Source organism: Triticum urartu, chromosome 6, assembly GCF_003073215.2.
Source record: "Triticum urartu cultivar G1812 chromosome 6, Tu2.1, whole genome shotgun sequence".
In the NCBI taxonomy this organism is placed as follows: Eukaryota; Viridiplantae; Streptophyta; class Magnoliopsida; order Poales; family Poaceae; genus Triticum; species Triticum urartu.
In genome coordinates, this window is record NC_053027.1 from 372,864,522 (window position 1) to 372,879,436 (window position 14,915).

Consider the following 14,915-nt stretch of genomic DNA (forward strand, 5'->3'; position numbering starts at 1 on the left):
GCGGACGGAGGCTGGTGTGGGAATGGGGTGTTCCAGCGTGGACGGTGTATGAATGGGAAAATGGAGGGAGAGGTACGAGGAACCATGTTTTTGGGACGTGCCTGTCTGAAATATGGGAAAGTTACGAACTTATCCGCCGTTTCAAGTTTGGACGTCTCATCGGTTGGGGATAAGACGGTAATCTCGCATCTCCCAAAATATTTGCCGGTAACTATTTCGGGCGAGGAGAGGGTGTTTTGCCGCCCACGGTTGGCGCCCACAATGTATGAACGGGGCTGACAGGTAGGGCGGTTGTGTCACGTCTGATGGAAGTTACACATCTGCCCCTATTTAAAATATTAGCCTACATCTATTTCGGACGAGGAGAGTTTGTTTTGCCGCCCACCGTGTATGAATGGGGAATGGAGGGAGAAACAGAGGTCCTTCGGACGAGCTTGAATCAAATGAGTTTTGCCGCCCATGTTTGACGCCCACCGTGTTGGAATGGGCTCAGAGGCGGTCGTGTCATGTCTAATTGAAGTTACTAACCTACCCCTATTGAGAGCAGTGGAAATCGGGCCGATGGATTGTCCGTGTAATGGGTAGGCAGTAATTTCCATCTCCCAAACACTTGGCTTCGGGCAACCGATGTGGGAGTGGACATTTTGTTGTTTCTTTCGAATTTTGGGACAATAAGCATCCACGTTTACCCTGGCAACTAAATTCGAATCCATTTTGTATTCCTATATGAATCTTTGTAAATCATTCTATGTGTTTTTATATATCTTCAAAAGGACGACAAAGATGTATTCCACTGTCATATATGAATATGGTTTACAAATGCCGATACTCAAATTCAGAAACTAGAATCCAGTTTAAGGTGAATTCGAATATTTGGAACACTTCATGTCCAACTCAAATGTCACACGCAGCATAATGTGTACTCCCATTTAGATATGTACACAAGTGTTGTATCAAGATTCAAATACTGAGTCAATCAACCAAGAATGTACGGAACTAACAGACATATAAACACTTATAGAGTATATGGATCAATAATATCAACTAACATACATAAGCCAGGCCGCTGTACTTTTTTTTGGCTACAACAGCATCCTTTTTTTAGCCAGCATCTTGGCCCTTTCCGATGCGTGCCACTTATGGTCCATCTATACTACTATTGCTGAATGCACATTCAGCCCGATTGGCATATTTGTAGGTCTGGCACAGCAATCCAAATGAAATGTCTCTGAGTCTTATCAATTAATACAGACTTGTGCTCAAATAAAATTACAAACAAAAAAACAAAAGAAACAATAATTATATGATCTCTAAAACAAATGGTTTGATTGATTACATGAACAGACAACACAAAGGTTATTCAATTATGGAAAGAACATTTCACCTATGATTTACCAAGTAGGAATTTAATTTCCTTTTTTCCTTCAGGACCTTAACAATCTGGTCAGTCTCAGCTTGCTTTGTTTTGAAATCCACCAAATATTTAATGGTTGTCTTGAGTACTGCTTGTGATTGTGCTGTTTGCTTCCTCAACATGTCAACTTCATCTCTAAGTGCAGAAGCAGAATCTCTTTCTACCACTAGTTTAGCCTCTAGAGCATCAGCAGTTGGCAATTCATAATGCACGATTGGGCCGGTGCCACTGCTGTGGGATGATGCAACGTCCATGGGGACCTTGCTCTTTGATCTTGGGCTAACCTGTTTTGCCATTAAAGTTCCGATTGGATTCAGAAAAGTTGAAGTTAGCAAAACATCTCAACTGGGAGTTATAACAGCAAACCAGTTAAACAATCAAGGAATTAAAGAGTTTCAATTGGATGCTGAAAAGTAGTTATTAACATCATTGTAACACGCTGTTGCAGCAGCAAAGCAGTTAAACAAACAAGTAGATATTTAAGTTAAGGCAAACCGGTAATTCTTAACAGTAAGTATCAAACACATAGATAGGCGCAGTCTACAATATGATTAACAGGCCGTGCCATTAAAGGCACACTGCAACTTCTTTTTCGCTTACAAGGTTGTACGAAGGAGTCCATGGCATCAATTGCTTGGATACGCAGTCCCAATACTTCTTTCTTCCCAAACTGCACGGGTAAGTCGAATGGTTAATCTGGTAAGATGGTGCATCCTTGATATGTTATATGAGGACATGTAGTCAGACTAGTTGTAGCCAAACACATCACACTGGCTTTTACTGTATATTTCATGCGATTACTTTTGGCATATCGAGATCTAAGCAATCTACAATAGGATGAAAAGACTGGCATCCTTCACATTATTGGCAAAATCAGTTCATAGAAACAAGCAATTCTACCATTATGTGGGTAAATCAAAAGCGCCACTGGAATATTTTTCACTATCCAATCATACACGCAAAAAGGGGTGACGCCACCATAGGGGCTTGGTATGGGCGGCCGCCTCAGGTGGCTGGAATGTGTGCACCTAGTTTGAGTCGTCCAGGTTGGCCCACGCTAGTTTTGTTCGTCCCAACGCACGAGCAGGAAATGTAAAAAATGAAGAAAAATGTTTCAATTTGGATGGGCCAATAACAAAAGTGCAAGGCATGCCCTATAGCAGGCTCGCGGCCCAAACGAGCGCCTCCCATATCGATCGACAGCAGGAAAAATCCCAATTCACTCGCTCCAGCCTCCAGTCTGGTTCGCTCCTAACCTAGCCGCCGCTGGACAGACCGACACAGCACTTCCTCGCGCCCTCGTTGGAGGGCGGTCGCCGGGCTTCAAGCGAACGGAAGGACAAGAAGATGAAGATCCAACCCTGGGTGTAGCCTGCGTGGGAGGCAGCGGCGGCAGCACGGGCATGGCATCGAGCTTGCGCAAACGGACAGTCGCTAATTGCAAGAGTAGCATGCGCAATGAGCAGGTACATCACATCCCTGATTATATCTAATTCAACTCTTCAATTTCTGGCCAATAGTTAAACCTGACGGTGTTGTAAAACTGCTTGTATGTAGGGAATCTATGATAAAATGAAACCAATTTCTACTTATTTTATAACTCCCCCAATCAATACTGAACCGACTAAATCTGATGTATCTAATCAAGTTTCCGGTGCAAACATACAAGCTCATGTTGTTCTTGAGCCTGAAGTGTCTAATGAATAGACTGCTAATGAAGGATTTGATGCAAACATTTTACATGCTCCTGGTGATGAACATATAGTGTCTAATGAGGGATCTAATGCAAGCATTTTGCAATCTCATTGAAGGATTTAGTGTCTAATGATGATCTACTATGTTGAGAGAGACAGAGATTTGCAGGCATTGATGACAAGCAAATTATAATGCATTTTCATAGCTTGAGGAAACGTCGAGGCCATCTACCAGGAAGTCCCCGTATCATGACAACATAGCATAAATACTTTTCTAATCTCTTGTTTGAAACTATTGGCATACTTGTGCAGGATAGATATATTGATATGCAGTTTGCGCACTGGTTATACGTGCAATTACACTTCGATATTTTCAGCCAGAGAACGAATAATTCAAGCAGGTACAGACCATGTTTTTAGTCCTTGTACACCATGTTGCATTTTATGTTTTTTGGTGCTTGCATCATTTAGTGTTTATAATCTGAACTACTTTGGATCATTAGCTGGTTTTCAAAGTGCATGTAGCTTCACATTTCTCAAGTTATGTTGATTTCCGGAGTGCAAGTGCCTTTGTATTTTTTGAGTTAAATGTTCGCCCCTGGTAACTTGAATTCATGGATCAGCCACTGCACACAAATCATACACAAATGCCAGTATGAATTAAATGAAATGCAGGGACCTACGCTAGCTCGTTGTACAGGCTCACTACAGCTCTGCTTGCGCTTGGGATGTTCCATGTACAAGTCCATGTTACCACTTGCTTGGATGTGCAGGCCTTGTGCTCCTTGCATCCCCCTCTGCATTTTTGACACGGCGAATGGTTGATCAAATAAGAGGAATCGACCTTGATGTTGTACCGGAGGACAGATACTTACAAGGTTATACGGGTGTGCAGGATGTGTACCAGATCCCGTAGCGCCGTCATGCTTCGCTAAAATATGGATTTGCTTGTTTTAGATGATATCTCTAGAAGAAATAAGAGTTAAGGTCAAAGTTGCATAGGCGTGTAAGCTAAGAGAGCAGTGAAAGGATATCCAAACATCGTCGGAACAGTGCACAAGGGAGTGATGTGTGGATACCTAGTTCGGGCCGGCGTTTGGGCATGCTCGCCTAGATAGAGTGCGGGTCACTTCAGAGACGTTGAGGGTGATGCACTGGCGTTGGCTTGCCGTGCACGGATGTAGATCTTGAGTGGAAGCGGAGCACTACGATGCGGTGGACGAGACCATTGGTGAAGCCCCAACGGCCTCGGGGGGGCGGAGGTACGACGATGTGCTTGGTGAAGTAGCCCCGGTGAGCTGGGAGACGGCGTCGGTGAAGCGCACCTGATGCGGTGGAACTCGGTGTCTGTGAGGCATGTCGGTTGCGGCAGCTGACGTTGTCGGTGGACCACCCTGTGCGGTGGACGAGGGCGTAGATGAGGTAGCTCCGGTGCGGTGGTGAATCGCGACCGTCGTCTTTGTCGTCGTCGTCCGGCACAGAGGTGGGGAACGGTGGGGAAAGAGACGAGACGAGGGGCGATTCAAGGGTTGGCGGCGAATTAGGGATTTGAGCAATCTGGGCGCGGAAGGGGACGGTGGAGAAGAGAGATTTTGCAGGGCTGGAATTTGGGCCGCCAGATATTTCAATCCGAAACGTGGAAGCGCGAACTTATATTGTCGTCGTCCTTTTTTTGGGGGGACGGGGGTGGGTGGCTGGGTGCTACGCGTCCGTCGACACACGCGACCACCCCGACAGGACTATGCTTCGGTGCCTTAAGGCACCTGCCTTTGTGTCCATGACATATGGGCCCAACAGGTGGCTGGCCCACATGTCAGTGACCCAAAGGCAGTTGCCTTTAAGGCACCGAAGCAGCGTCCACCCCGACACGACCCTGGTTTGCCTGGTGCGCCTACATTTGAGAATGCAAATGAATCTTCTTTCATTTGCAAACGAATCTGTATGTATTACCATGCCCGTGTTTTCCTTGCAATAATTAGTCATTCGAAACGAGATACTCCATCCGTTCACTTTTGTAAGTCGTTTCAGACAACTTAAAATGAACTGTTTTGCACATTGTCTGAAATGTCTTCAAGGTCTTATAAAAGTGAACAGAGGGAGTACTATAAATTAATTAATGAGGAGTTATTTGAAAATAAAAGTACCACGCTAACGTGGATTAGAGTGTGTGTCACATAATTAGTTATTTGAATTAGAGTGTGTGTCACGTAGTTAGTTATTTGAATTAGAGTGTGTGTCACGTAGCGATCTCCAATTCTAACGTGGATTTCGCATTTCACTGTATCACGCTACTTTTTTAATACAAATTCATATGTATATGATGAACACCATGGTAGTGAGAAAACTTTTGGATGGATTCAAACATATGACCTACAAAATAGCACAACAAACTGAGTCAATGTCAACTTTTCGAAACTTAGTATGGCACGAATTCGAAATAATTACCCGTATGCCTGGTCCTCGGTTCAAATCTTACAATGTACACCGAATTGAAACATCGATATTAAGTCTCGTACTATGTACATTCAAATGTTGTTTTTGCCCCCCCCCCCCCGCACAAATGCTACATACTTCCTGTATCGGTCAATCTTCCTCTCCAAACCACCTTAGGAAGCTATCGGTTTCCAACACACATTCATTCTTTCTCTCCATGTTTCGATCTCTAAGTCTCAACTACACAACCCCTTTTTCCACTCTATTACCAAATGTATTTACCTCACACACCCGCCATTGCACCCCATGCCGAGCTCTCTCTCTCCCCCCCCTCTCCCTCTCACCCTCTCGCGCTAAATACATGCATTGCCTATCTAGCCCCCCAACCTCTCGTGCATGGGCACACACGCACGTTGTATATCTAGGTCACTCCCTCGAGACTGTCTCACTCTTTCTTCCGCACGGCGGGCCACACTCGCTCAATCTCGCTCTCTTTATCTGAGTCTCATTTAACCTCATTTTCTTTCACACACAAATGATATATCTCCATGTTCGGGCCTCGATCGACACACTCTATACTCTCTCACGCAGATTGTCTATCTAGGTCAGTCCATCCAAGCCGCCACCACTCTTTCGACCTCATGGTGGGCCACACTCACTCAATCTCTCTCTCTCTCTCCGTATGTCTCGATTGACCTCGCTCTTTCTCGGACAAAAACGATATATCACCATGTTTGAGCCCAATTCGACCTATTCACACTGTATACTCTCTCACGCACATCGTCTATCTAGGTCACTCTCTCCAACCCGTCTCACTCTTTCGATCGCACGGCGACCCTATGTGATCGGTTGACCTTGCTTCCTCCCACGCACAAAATATATCTACACGTCTGTGACTGGATCATCTCTCAAGCTCTATCTTACAGCCCTCACCCTTGCCAAAAAGCTCAATCGGACAATATCTCTCCAGAGCATATATATTTGTTCAATGAATGTCGGACCACACTCACTTTGTCTCTCTATCTATATGTCTCTCGATTGACCTCGCTTTCTCACACCGTATCTTCCACGCGTTGAAGCTACTACCTCTCCATCCCTCGCAAAGCCGGAGCTATTTACATTGCGAGGGGCACTCCAACCTTGGATTAATTTGTGTAGGCATTTATTCCGGTCGGTTTAGATTATATTTTCGTAGCATTCGGCCCACAACTACTCCAAACACCGTTGCAACCCACACAACTGTCCTAGTTGATTTCCCTCTGGCTCGGTCATCGCTCTCTCACACGTCCTTTCTCGCCTTCAACGTCGCACCATGGTATTATTGAAAAAACTATGTTATTCTCTTTAATTATTATAAATAAGCTACAAAACTACACACCGATAGTCCACTTAGAATGGAAAAAATTTCGACCCACAAATTAAAGTGGTACAAACTACACACCGAGGGGCCCACATGTCATGAAACAAATTTGGACCCATATACAAATTAAAAAATAAAGGACGAGGATCGAACATGCGACCGGGCCTTCAAGCCGCACGTCAAGAGTAGGCAACATACGTAGAATAGCAATGTTTGTTGTACCCCCTTTGTTCACATAATGTTTTTATATTACCACAGCCTAATTAATGGATAACATGTAATATTATTTTTAGTACTATTCGCCTTCACTTATTGGTGGGTTCCATGTGTGCTCTCTCTCTCCTCCCCTTCTGCATTTAGACGCATGGGCAAACAGGAAGAACTCGTGGGCGATGTTGCCGTTGACCATATCTGGACGCGTTCACAAGTCACGGCACCAGTTTCACGTACTAGCAGCACTAGTCAGTGTGTACGTGCAATGCACGTTAATTTGGAAGTATATTAAGTGCATGCGGATATTAACTACTAGGATATTATTTGCGTGTTGTCATGTGATTAGCACTATTTTTGGCATGAAATTAACTGCACGCTAAACGTGTTGAGTGCTCGACATTGAAGCAGTCTAGCAGAACATTCAATCGATCAAACCATACATTTCGTTCAGTCTGACTCCGACTTTAAATTATATGACGATCGATATAAAATAAACGGAAATGATAAACGTTCGGATTTTAAGCATGGCAATCCGAACGTTTTTCATGGCAAATTTAGATTACGCGGCGATGGCGGGGGCGTCTCGCGGTGGGAAGCGGCTCCTCTGTCATGCTCTCTGTGTCGTCGGGCCACTGACCGACGACGACGGTGGCGTCTTGCGCCGTTGTTGGCGTACTCCTGGACGTTGGCCTAGCTTCAAGGAAGGCCAAAATGTTCTGGACTTCGGAGCGAGTCGGCTGGCGGGAGGAGGCGACTGGCGTTGGTGCAAGGAAGCGGTCGACGGCGGCCATCCATGCCACTGAGGGGGGCACTGGCACCCGCGCGGGGACAGGCGCTGTCAACGGCGCGTCGGAGACATTCGTGTGCACGGGCACCGGCACGGGTGCGCACGTCAGTGCATGCGCAGGCGCATGCGCTGGCAGGTGCACGGGAACCGGCACGGGCGTGCGCGTCAGTGCACGCGGAGGCGCATGCGCTGGTAGGTGCACGGGCACCGGCATGGGCGTGCGCGTTAGTGCACGCGCAGGCGCATGCGCTGGCAGATGCACGGGCGCGTGAAAGTCAGCGGACACCTTGTGGAACCCTGTGGGATCAAGCTCGGCGACAATGTGCGGCTCCCAGCCCATCAATGCCACGAGGATGGGCGCTGGCGCAGTCGGGGCGACGGGAGCCGGAACGGGAGCGGGGACAGGCGCGGCGTCTTCCCGCAAGGCCAGTTCAAGCTCGTCCCATAGCGCCTTATGTTCTTGAGACTCCGGCTGGGTGTCTTCCTCAGGAAACTGGAACACTAAGGGCAGACCATCGTGATGCGGCATGTCGTACGTTTAGGTCAGGCTAGTTGGAGGTAGACGACAGGAGAATCGGAGAGGAAGAAAGAGGATTGTAGCGATACCGGGTAGTGCGGGGTTGATTTTAAACTACAGCGCCGATGACATTAAAAGTGGGAGCGGTTGGGACAACGGTGGGCGGCGGAGCCTGGTCAAAGGGCTCGCCTCCTGGTGAGCCTATACAGCGGTCTACTCACACGCCTCCCTGACAGTCGACGCAACGGTCTGCTCGCACACCTCCCGTCGACTCACACGCTTTCTCAGACGGCACCTGCCGATGAGAAGCGGGGACTCGTGGCGGCACGTAAACACCCACGGTTTCAATAGTGAAAGCGTTCGCCTTAACGTGACAGGTCTTTCTTCCAAAATACCTTGGCTCTTCATTTGTGCAACTTGTCATAAGCAGCTTGTCTCAAATTGAAGAAAAAACTTACGAAGTAATATTTGTGCCATATCACGTGACCATTCTTAGTTTCAAGAAGTTATGCTCACTTTTGGATTTTATGAAATTTAAGATCCAGGATTCGAAACAATATCATAACCTGCATCATGCAATAAATTTTCAAGCCGTACATCTGTCCTGTTGTATTTCTTAAGAAAGGATTTGGTCAAACATTTTGCTTAGTTAGACTTCAGACAAGTTATATATGCAAAGTAAAACGATAATCCCTCCGTACCAGTGCATTGCCTGATATATTAACTCAAGTACTAGGCACGAACAAACGGGCTCAATTATGTGCTCATCCTGGTGTAGTAGTAGTAGTACTAGGCAATGCAGTTGACGGGTGACCTTGACGAGCGGCGACCGAGGGAATTGAACCGTGGTCGGCACGGTAGGTAACGTTGTCTAGTTACTAAAGCATGCCTCCGTTGTTCATCGATAGTCATTATGGACCGGGGACATGAGGGGAATTTCCTAGGGCTGGAATTCTGGCCGCCAGATATTTCGACTTGAAACGCTGAGGCTCGACTGGTTGGGGTAATGGGGTTGCCTAATGTGTGTACCACGCACGCCACCGAAGGACACAAGCCCATTTTTTTAGGATCAACACGAGCCAAGGTCTGGCTGGCACACTGTTGGGTCCTACCATTCGAGAATACGAAAGGAACCTTTTAAATTGCCGAACGAATCTATGTGTATTACAATACCCATATTTTCCTTGCAAATACTAATCTCAACATGGTAATTGATTTATGACGAGTTGTTGAATTAGAGTGAGTTTGTGATATAGTGATCTCAACGTGGATTTCACATTTCATGGTATCCCTAGTAAGTTTTCCAATGCAAATTCAAATTTAAAAGATGAACAATATGGAGGTGAGAAAACTTTGTATGTATCAAGCATATGACCACACACACACACACACACACAGAAAGACACACACGCACGAACACAACAACAATCCAATAAGTATAGTGCATCTATTTTTCCAAACCATGCATGTATGACACGAATTCAAAAATACTCCTTCTATTCCTAAATATTAGTCTTTTAGAGAGTTCAACAAGTGACTACATACGGAGCAAAATGAGTGAATCTAGACTCTAAAATATGTCTATATACATTCGTATGTGCCAACCCATTTGAAGCCTCTAAAAAGACTAATATTTAGGAACAAAGGGAGTAAAATGTAAGACATCCATGGTCCTCAGTTCAATATTTAAAATGAACATGAAACTGAAACATGAATATTAAGTCTATTACTACAGTACACGCAAATGTTCTGTTTAGGCGGAGCTATGATTGTCGTGGGTCAACCCCTCGACCTTAGATAAAATTGTGGAGCTCTGTTTAGGGTTGTTTAGATTATATTTGTCCCCACACTACTAGGAAAAGGGCTATGATAGGATCGACACTAATGGCGCACCAGGGAAGTAGTGCGCCACTACTATATACTAATGGCGCACCAGTTGGTGATGCGCCATTAGTGTGGAAGACACTAATGGCGCACCAGAAAACAGGTGCGCCACTAGTGATAATTTTTTATTTATTTTTACATACATACTAATGGCGCATCCTATGTCTGGTGCGCCATTACTAGTTCTAACTAGTAATGGCGCACCAGACAAGGAGTGCGCCAGTACTGATTTTTTATTCTTTTTTTTGCAAAAACTACTAATGGCGCACCCTATTAAAAGTGCGCCATTAGTATATATATATATATATTTACTTTTCTGCAAAACTACTAATGGCGCACCACCTGCAGGTGCGCCATTAGTAACCAGGGTTACTAATGGCGCATGTGCAGGTGGTGCGCCATTAGTAACCTGGGACCCCAACAAGATATTTTGGCAGCCCCACACCTACCCACTCACTTTCCCCACTTCATTCCCTCCACCTCCTTCTCCAAGCTTTCGGCTGCCTCCTCCTTCTCACCTCATTTCCACCATAGATTCATCAAAATTAAGTGGTGAAATTACCTTTTTTGATAGGTAAGTAAGGGGAAAGCTATCTTCATGATGTAGATCTACTTTTTTTCTCCCTAGCTCGCTCCAACAACGTGCACATGCACTTTTTGTGGCCTAGCTAGATCTATGTATGTTTGTGGTGTTGCATGTGTTTGTGGTGTTGCATCTATGTTTGTGTTTGCAGGTACCGGTATTTGAAATGCGATAGTTGCCAATATTTTGCCGGAATGTTGATTCATTTCCGTTTCGGACAGAATTTTGGCACTATGCATTCTTTTTGGTCCTATTTTTAGGGAAGGTCATGCCAAATTTTTTTCTTGGTTCTAAAATATCGTTTTGCTCTACCCCGTAGGCGACCATGGTCCGCACGATGACCAAAGGCATCGTGAATAGGTTTTTGAGCTCCGTGAAGGCCGAGATGCTTCAAAAGAACGAGACGGAGATAAGATGTCTGTGTCGAAGATGCAAGCTGAAGAGCCTTATTGCAGACCCGGATTCCGGGCAGGTGCGGGACCACCTGCTCTTGCGTGGTTTCATGGATGGCTATCGGTGGCAAGGTGATGAAGATGACTATGAAGTCGTCCATGGGGGGCGGGCAAGAAATGAGGAAGGGCAACAAGACAAGTACCACCGCGGCGAGGGCGGGCGAGAAGACGAAGAATCTCCAGGACATGATCACGACGGTGATGCTGTACACAGTCATCGTGTAGAAGATCATGTCATAGAGGATGATGAGGAAGATCAAGACGAAGGGCATGATCATGAAGATGAAGATGCCGGAGCAGACGACGATGGAGGCTGGGTGCAGGACCCTCATATTCAATAGCTGCTTCTCAAGCAGACGGATAACGCAAGAGCTGCCGCCAGAGAGAAAGCCAAGCTGGATCAACTGGAGATAGACGCGGTTACTCCATTGTATGAAGTTTGCAGGCCCGAGGATACCCGCCTGAAAGTAACGCTCATGGCTCTGGAGATGAAGGTAAAACACAAAAGGACCGACGCATGCTTCGACGAGAACATGTCATTTTGGCACGAACGTCTTCCCAAGGGGAACAAGTGCCCGACCAGTTTCGAGGAGGCGAAGAAAATCATGTGTCCTCTGGATTTACCGCACGTGAAATACCATGTGTGCATGAACAATTGCATCATTTATCGGGACGAGCACGCAGAGTCTGCCATATGTCCGGTGTGCGGCGTCACTCGATACAAGAAGAGGAAGAAAGCTCCTTGAAAATCGGTGTGGTACTTTCCGATCACTCCTCGTCTGCAGCGGTATTTTGCGGACCCTAAGGTAGCAAAGCTCCTGCGTTGGCACGCGGATAGGGAGGAGAAGAAGCGGGAAGATGACGAAAATGATCTGGAGATAAATAAAAAAGACAAGATGCTGATTCACCCTAAGGATGCGAGCCAGTGGCAAGCGTTGAACTTCGAATACCCAGAATTTGGGAAGGATCCAAGGAACATCGTGCTGGGCGCGAGCACCGATGGAGTCAATCCGTTTGGCAGCCAGAGAAGCACACATAGCACGTGGCCTGTGTTTGTGTGGATGTACAACCTTCCCCCTGGTTGTGCATGAAGAGGAAGTACATTCACATGAGTATGCTAATTGAAGGGCCGAAACAACCAGGGAACGACATCAATCTGTATCTGGGGCTGCTGAAAGAGGATCTAGACACGCTGTGGAAAACGCCAACCAATACGTGGGATGCCACAGAGAAAGAATATTTCCCTATGAGAGCCGCACTGCTCACGACGGTGCACGATTATCTCGGTTATGGATATCTCGCGGGGCAGGTAGTCCATGGATTTTCTGGATGCGTAAGGTGCATGGATGACACAACGTATCGCCAGCTAGATAGAGATCCCGGATCTTCGAAAACCGTGTTCATGGGACATCGAAGGTGGCTTCGCGACGATGACCCGTGGAGGAAACACAAGGATCTGTTCGATGGTGAAACCAAACCCGGAAAACGCCCGCGTACGAGGAGCGGCGAGGAAATAGACGAGCTGTTGAAAAATTGGAAAGATTGCCCACTGCCGGGAAAGAAGCAAAAGGCGCCAGAGCCAGGAAAGAAGTGAAAGGCGCCAGAGCTGCTGCTGAAGGTATGGAAAATGAGGTCTGTTTTCTGGGACTTGCCGTACTGGAAGATCCACCGTGTTCCTCACAGCCTTGATGCCATGCATATCACGAAGAACGTGTGCGAGAGTCTGCTTGGTACCCTGCTCAACATGCCAGAGAGGACCAAAGATGGGCCGAAAGCAAGGGCAGACTTGAAATCAATGGGCATCAGGCAGGAGCTTCACGCTAATGATGATGATGATGATGATGATGATGATGATGATGAGGCGAAGCAGGACACAGAAACTCGTCGCAAAGGCAAAAAGGCCAAGAAGACCGGAAGTGACTACCCTCCCGGGTGCTTCACTCTAAGTCAGGAGGAGATCGAGCAGTTTTTCACCTGCCTCGTAGGAGTAAAACTTCCTTATGGTTACGCGGGGAAGATAAGCAGATACCTAGACCCAGCGAAGCAGAAGTTTAGCGGGATGAAGTCTCACGACTGTCACATGCTGATGACGCAGATACTTCCAGTTGCAATCCGTGGGATCATGGACGCGCACGTCCGTGAAACGCTATTTGGCCTATGCAACTTTTTCGACGTCATCTCTCGAAAGTCGATTGGCATGAGGCAACTCAGAAGGCTACAGGAAGAGATCGTGGTGATACTATGCGAGCTTGAGATGTACTTCCCGCCTGCATTCTTCGACGTTATGGTGCATCTGCTGGTCCATATCGTGGAGGATATCATCCAACTCGGGCCGACGTTCCTGCACAGCATGATGCTGTTCGAAAGGATGAATGGTGTCATCAAAGGATACGTTCGCAACATGTCACGTCCAGAGGAAAGTATAGCCAGGGGCTTTCTGACCGAAGAGTGCATCTCCTACTGCATGAATTATCTAGGCATCGAGAACCCCGTTGGTCTACCCGTCAATAGGCACCTTGGCAGGCTCGCTGGATGGGGTCACCGTGAGGGTCGCCGCGAAATGCATGTCGACTTCGAGGGTCGACTCGCTGACTTTGAAAGAGCAAACCTAGTCGCACTACAACACATAGACGTGGTCGATCCTTGGGTGGTAGAGCACAAAACCTTTATTGAGAAGACGTACAATGACCGAGGCCAACAGAGGACGGACAGAGATATAATCAAAGAGCACAACTCATGTTTCACGCGTTGGTTCAAGCAGAAGCTTCTGTTGTACCCTTTACATGAGGATTCTTCCGCGGAAGAACAACTCATATTCGCCTTGTCACAGGGCGCCGAGCACAACCTGATGACCTATGAGGCATACGATATCAACGGCTACACATTCTACACCGAGAACAAGGACATGAAGAGCGATGGTTATCAGAACTCCGGGGTAACGATGGAATCCTACACCGGTAACGACAAGGACAGATAATACGGAAGGATCGAGGAGATCTGGGAGCTGAGCTACGCTGGAGAGAAGGTCCCGATGTTCCGTGTCAGATGGGCCAAGAGCGTCCTAAAAGAAGACCGGTATTTCACCACCATGGTTATACCCGAAGCCAAATCCAAGACCGCGGGCGCAAACATCACCGCGAAAAATGAGCCATGGGTACTGGCTTCCCAAGTGGACCAATGCTTCTTCATTACCGACCCGTCAAAGCCCAGTCGTGTTGTCGTGAGGAGAGGCAAAAGGAAGATCATCAGAATGGATGGAGTAGCCAATGAGCAAGACTTCGACAAGTACGGCAACCCGAAGATCGAACATGACGATGACGATGAAGTAGCGGCACACACCACAAGAAGAAGCAGGACCACCCTACCTAAAGGACGTCCGTTCCACAAAAGAACTCCATTTGCGAAAAGGAAGGGCAAGAAGATTGTGAACAGATAGCTAGCTAAGATCGATTGTATTTAAATCGTAGTCTTCATTTCTCGATTGTATTTCACGGGCACTTTTTGATATCATGAATATTTTTAAATTTCACGGGCACTTTTTGAATTCATGAGGACACTTGATCTCGATCCCCCTCCAC